Genomic DNA, 6,000 nt, shown 5'->3' on the forward strand with positions numbered 1-6,000 from the left:
ATGTGCTGCCCCTTTTTAATCCCAGATGACATTGCAAAATCCTCAAACTCCATGGTCTTATATAAGACTGTATAGAAGCAGAGACCAGGTGATTTGTTTAAAAAGCACATATCATGTGTCAGACTGGGGGGAATAAGGAGCTCCACTGTTTTGTGTTTAACTTGAGACCATAGCTAATGCTTACTAAGAAGGCAGGTATTTTTATAAATGCATGTGGGTTCAGTCATATTAGGACCGGAATTATATTCTGGTGTGTTGAGTCATTGTTGTTGTGTTAACTGCAAGTATCCTTTGGGTTGCAGATGAATTCTCAACAGCCTAAAGTGATTTAACTCCAAACAATATTAAGCGACTTTTCAGAGTCCAGATTCACAACTTCAACCACAATTTGTTATGAGTATGCAGTCCACTTTTTAAAGTTAGCATGAATGACACATTGTTTCCTACGAGTGCCTAGAAATCTCAGAATACCTTGGCTGTCACTGCTGGGGAGAACAATGGTCTCCCAGTCCTCCTGTCCAGAAAAAAAAAAAAAAACGTCTATAGTTCACTGATGGAGAACATATTTGCCAATAGCAGGTGTCCGAGCCAGTCAGAGCTTGATCCTCACCATGGCTGTAAAATAAAAGGCCCGGCTCGGCCAGGTGCAGGAGCGCCTGCTCTGACCCTCTCAGGTTTCTCCTTGATGGAGAAGACTGGTGTGATAGAACTGACACGACTAATGAAATGAACAGCGAAAATTACTCTTAAACTTAAGAGTGCCTTCCAGGTATTCACACTGCTTGAATTTTTCACCACCTTGTCATGCTATAACCACAAACTTAAGTGTTTTTTTCTTTTCCTGAGTTGTTCATAATTATGACACGGAATGAAAATGCTTTTCTGCGAAGGAAAATCTGACAAACATGACATGCATTTGTCTCAAGCTTCCTTTTGTTTGATACTCCAAAATTAAATTCTGTAAAAAAAAATGTCTTCAGGGGACCTTTAATTTGAAAATAGAGTTGGAAGACCTCAGAGAACATTAGTGATCAAACAGCATCATGGAGACCAAGAAATAAAACAGAAAGGAAGAGCTGCAGAGAACCACAACTCAGGTGAGTGAATCTATTGGCAGGCCAACTATGAGTCATGGATTCCAAAAATCTTTGAGTCTTTGAGGATAAGTGGTTAAAAAGTTAATTTCAAAGGGGACCTAGGTAAGGTATGGTAATTTTATTCATGTTGCACATTTTCAGCAACAAGGCAATTCAAAGTGCTTTACTTTGAATTAGAAGGAAATACAAAAATCAACAAACCAAAGGAAAGAGCAAAAGAAGAGTTTCTCTAGATAAGCCAATAGGAGTTTCTCTGGATTCTAAGTTCATTCTAATTCCTGAATATATAAACTAGATGTTATAAGTATATGTGCTCCATAACTTATAAGCTAAAAGGAGTTTATCTGGATAATAACAAGCTAAATATTGGTCTAAAGTAATACGTGTTGGTTATCCATGTTTGATTGTATAATGTAGATGGTCCCAAATGCTGATCTGATGTAATGAGTAGTTTCCCTAGATGAGTTTCTCTGGATTTTAAGTTTGTTCTAATTCATTTCCTGGGAGAAGGAATTATAATTTTTTTTCTTTTTTTTGCAAAATTCATATTTTGCACATTGTTGTACTTCTATTTGGGTCTCAACTGCTTCTGAAAACAACACCCACATTTTTTTTGGGAAATAAGTTAATGTTTTGTGGTGTCTAGAAAATGAGTCATTTCAAAACACTCATCAATGTTTAGTCACATTCGATGGGTACCTCGAATGTGACTAAACACATTCGAGGTACCTACATGAGGGCCCAGCCCCTCATGTAGCAACTCCTGCCAAGCCCAATCCTATTACCTCGCAACCCAAGCAGAGCTCCAGCACATTTGGTCAGCTGGTTTTACCATTGTATGCTCTGTATAATACCTGCTGGAAAAGATAAGTGGTGTTGATTTACCATTTTGAAACCACTTCCTGCAGCTTTGGTTGGTTGTGCAGCGGGCTCTACTTCTGATTTCGAATGATTGCTCATCTGTTTGCAGTCATTTTCACATGCCCCTGTAAACATTGAGTTGAGGGGTGTGGCCAGCAGAAGCTTATTTGAATTTAAAGTGACAGAGCCCTAAAACAGTTCCTTCTGGAAGGAACTCAAAATAGGCGGAACTGAGCGAACTAAAATCTCATTACTTAAAAATGATTCGTGCAAAAAATGTAATGAATATGTTTTGTCTTGCCCAAAGGTTAGGATAGCATAATAGGTCATAAAAAAAAATCTTAAGACATTTTATTGGCTGGTCAGATGAGACCCCAAATTTTTTTTTTGCCGACATACAAAATGCTGAGCAAGTAGGAAAACAAACACTGTGCATGACCCTGAATACCCAGAGCATACCAGGAAACATTGTTGTGGCAGCTCCATGCTATAGGCGTGCTTTGTTCTCAGCAGGAACAGGGAACTGGTTGGAGTTAATGGGATGTCGGATGAAACTAAACACGGGACAAATCCAGAAGAAAATTTGTTAGAAGCTTCAAAAGTACTGAGACTGGAGCAAGAAGGTTCATGTTCCACCTAGACAGTGACCCTGAACATGCAGCCAGTGGTACAATACAGAGGTGTAGATCGACGCATAAACATGAGTTAAAATTACCCACTAAAAGTCCAGGCCCAAATGTAATGGAGAATATGTGGCAAGACTTGAAAAGGAATGTTCACAAATCCAAGCCAAAAGACTTGCAGGTTAATTTGCAGTAAAAGCTGTTTCTACAAAGTACTGACTCAGGTGGGCTGAGCAAGAAATGGAGGCAATGTCAAAATGTCAAGGGGCATTTATTCATTTGCAACGTGTTGTGTGTTACTATGTACAGTAAGTGCGCCGTAGATGCCGGAAAAGTGTTTGTTTTTCTTTCAAAGTTGTCTGTGTTTTTACGCACTTCAGTCAAAGACAATGTTACGTCGCTATTCGTGAAAAACATAGAATAACTTCATAAAACATTTGCCTGCCTCCGTCATTTAACAGATTCTCACTTTAATTTGAAAGCCAGCTGGATTCCAGCTAAAAGCCATTCGAGACGAAGCCGCAGTTGCGAGAGAAGGGGGTTTTGCCGGCGAGCGCAATAATCACTGGCATTGCAAAGATGATGAGTTCTCAGATGTGTCATTTATTTGCTTGAGAAATTAAGCCAATTTGTGAAAATGGTGGCCGGGGGTTGCGGGAGTACAGAGCGGCTTGTAAAGATGAGTGATATCTGGCACAGCTTGAAGAGAATGAGAGGTGTGTTGCCCGGTGCTTAGCTCAAATGAAAGCTCTGATTAGTGGAGCAAAGATCAAAATGACTGAGCGGCAGAGGCTTCAGCTGGGCCTTTGTTATTGATAAGTCTGTCATCTCCGCTGATATTGGGGCAGTAATGGCAGCTGATGATTAGGCCACTCTTGAGCTATTAACTACATTTCTTATCCCTTTACTGGGGCCCAGGAGATCCTGCTTGAGAGACAATGGCATCCTTTATGGTGCTGGCTCCTTAAGCGGCGTCCACCTGACCTAAAAGGCACGACTGTTACGTCTCTCTGCCCGGCCAAAGGGAGGCCAGGGGACGAGATGCAGGTCAGAGGTCGCGGCGCGCCGCTGTTTGAAATGAAGGGGTTCTGAGTGAGTGAGCTGCTGAAAGAGGGTCGGAGGAAAATTACAGAAAATTGGCTGTTTTGTCAACATTTCATCAGCAGATTTACAGAAAGCTGACCCCGACCCTTTTCTCCGCCGCTCTTTCACAGGACTAAGGAGATTGCGAAGGGTTGGAATTGACTGACAAACAAATCTCTTCTTTATTTCTTTCTCGCTTTCTCTTTCCTCTCTCTGGAAGCGATATTTAATATGATCTCTTTTTAATGATCCTAAGTGGGTGAAATTACATATCCTCGACACATATTGTTGAGGCTGTTTCAGTCGGATTGTGGAGCACACTAAGGGCATAAAAAGTAATTATCAAAAAATGTTTCAATTCTCCATTGAAAAGAATAGCATGCCATTCATTTGGTTATATTATACCATGGTGTGCATTGATCTGGCTGCCTCATTTTAATATTTCTCTTTTATGTAATGATACGCCGTGACAGTTTTAGGTGATTATTATGTCTGCTGTGGGAATAATACGGGGAACATATTTAAGTTAGCTTGCTAGTGTCCACTGTGAGGATCGCTCTGGTGGGTACTTTCTCAGATGAAAGGGTGTGTGCAGTCTTGCAAAAGTATTCATGTCCCTTCAACTTTTCAAGATTTTGTCACATTGCAAATTCAAACCATGTATTTTATTTGAATTTTATCTGACAGACCCACACAGACTAATGAATAGATAGATAATAGATAAATAGATCATTTCAAAACTGGAACATGCATTTTTTTTATGACTCTAAACATACATTGTTATGACTCTACAGCTGTTCAGATGAAATCGCATTCATTCTAATAAAAATATGCTTTCATCCGACCCTTCCAACTCAGCTCTGGTTGTATTTTTAAGATCATTGTTCTTCGGGGGGGTGACCCTCCACACCAGGCTCAAGTTTTTCTGCAGCCACTAAAAGGTTTCATTGCAGGTTTGCCCTCTATTCGATGAAACCCATCCGCTCATTAATTCTGAATAGCTTCCCTTGTAGGCCCACAGCATGATGCTGCCACCAACATGTTTCCCAGTAGGGGTTGGTGTGCTGAAGGTCCTAGCTTTCTACAACACGTAACACTTTGGATGTAGTTTCCAAAAATGAAGCTGAAATGGCTGCCACAGGAGATTCAAGGATTCCTCAAACATGCACGAATCAGTCAAAGCAACACTCTGGGTATGTGTTTGATGAGGGAAATACATGAAAAAAAAAACAAAAAAAAACTGATTATGCCTTTTAAACAATTGAGTCATTTTAAAAGTGACACAATGAGGGAAAGCACAAGTGGTATACAGTAGATACTTTTCTAGGCACAGGAAGAAGTACATCTAAAAGGTTTTGCCCAGAACTATGAAATGACCTGACTCGGTGAGTAGAAAGCCTTTCCATCCTGGGCTCAATGCTTTGTCTCTGACCTCAGCTCGATTCGCTCGCTGCCTTTGGTATTCCCCCTACAAAGACCAACAGGAATCCGTCGCTTGTTGGTCTAGCCCCCCAGCGGCCCGGAGGAAAAGCATCTTTCATTAATGTCTAAAACCTCAGGAATGAGATACTGGCCTGACGATAAGATCTGGTAATGCGGTAACATGGAATTATGGAAGAAGAAAATTGCCATTTTGTATATAAGCACCTGTGATCTCCCATGAAAGCCCCCCCCTATTCCTCTGTTTTGGGTCGGTCCCAGGAGAGAAGCAGAGAGGAGAGGGTCCCGGAACCCAATCTATCCTGGAGAAGGAGGGAGATTTTTTTTCTTTCTTTTTTTTCAGGCCAGAGGGCTGGGACATAACTAGGTGCTGTAGGGTCAGCTCGGCATGCCTGTAGGAAAATATCATCTTCCTCCCTGAGAGAACTGACCTCACCAGTTCACCTGTCCATGGTTCATGGCTGCCGGGTGTCAGGAAACGCTTTCAGGTAGATTCAAACACAGTGACAATTTGAGGTTTCCGTATAACTACCTGAAAGGTGTGCAGACTTTACTTCCTTTGGAAATGTTTCTATGTTGAACAGAGCCACAGTCAGAGTCAGCCAAATGGCATTTGGACATTTAGAAATATTTGCACACCCTTTTTCTTTTTTTTTCTTAAAAGCTAAGGTCAAATTCAGAGCTCTGTTGGAGCCTTGGAAAAATGTGCAGGTGTTGCGCTTGCAGCAAAGGGTCTGAAGGAAGAAGAGAAAGAGAAAAAAATAAACAACCTTCCCGTCGCCAGCCGAAACCTGCTTCCTTTATCCTGCAGTCAGAGAGAAGGCACATGGGGGAAGAGTTGTTAACAATCACAAAGAAGAAATTTTAGACATCTCTGGTTTGCAATAATCATGTTT

Source organism: Poecilia reticulata, chromosome 9, assembly GCF_904066995.2.
Source record: "Poecilia reticulata chromosome 9, P_reticulata-male-v2, whole genome shotgun sequence".
Lineage (NCBI taxonomy): Eukaryota > Metazoa > Chordata > Actinopteri > Cyprinodontiformes > Poeciliidae > Poecilia > Poecilia reticulata.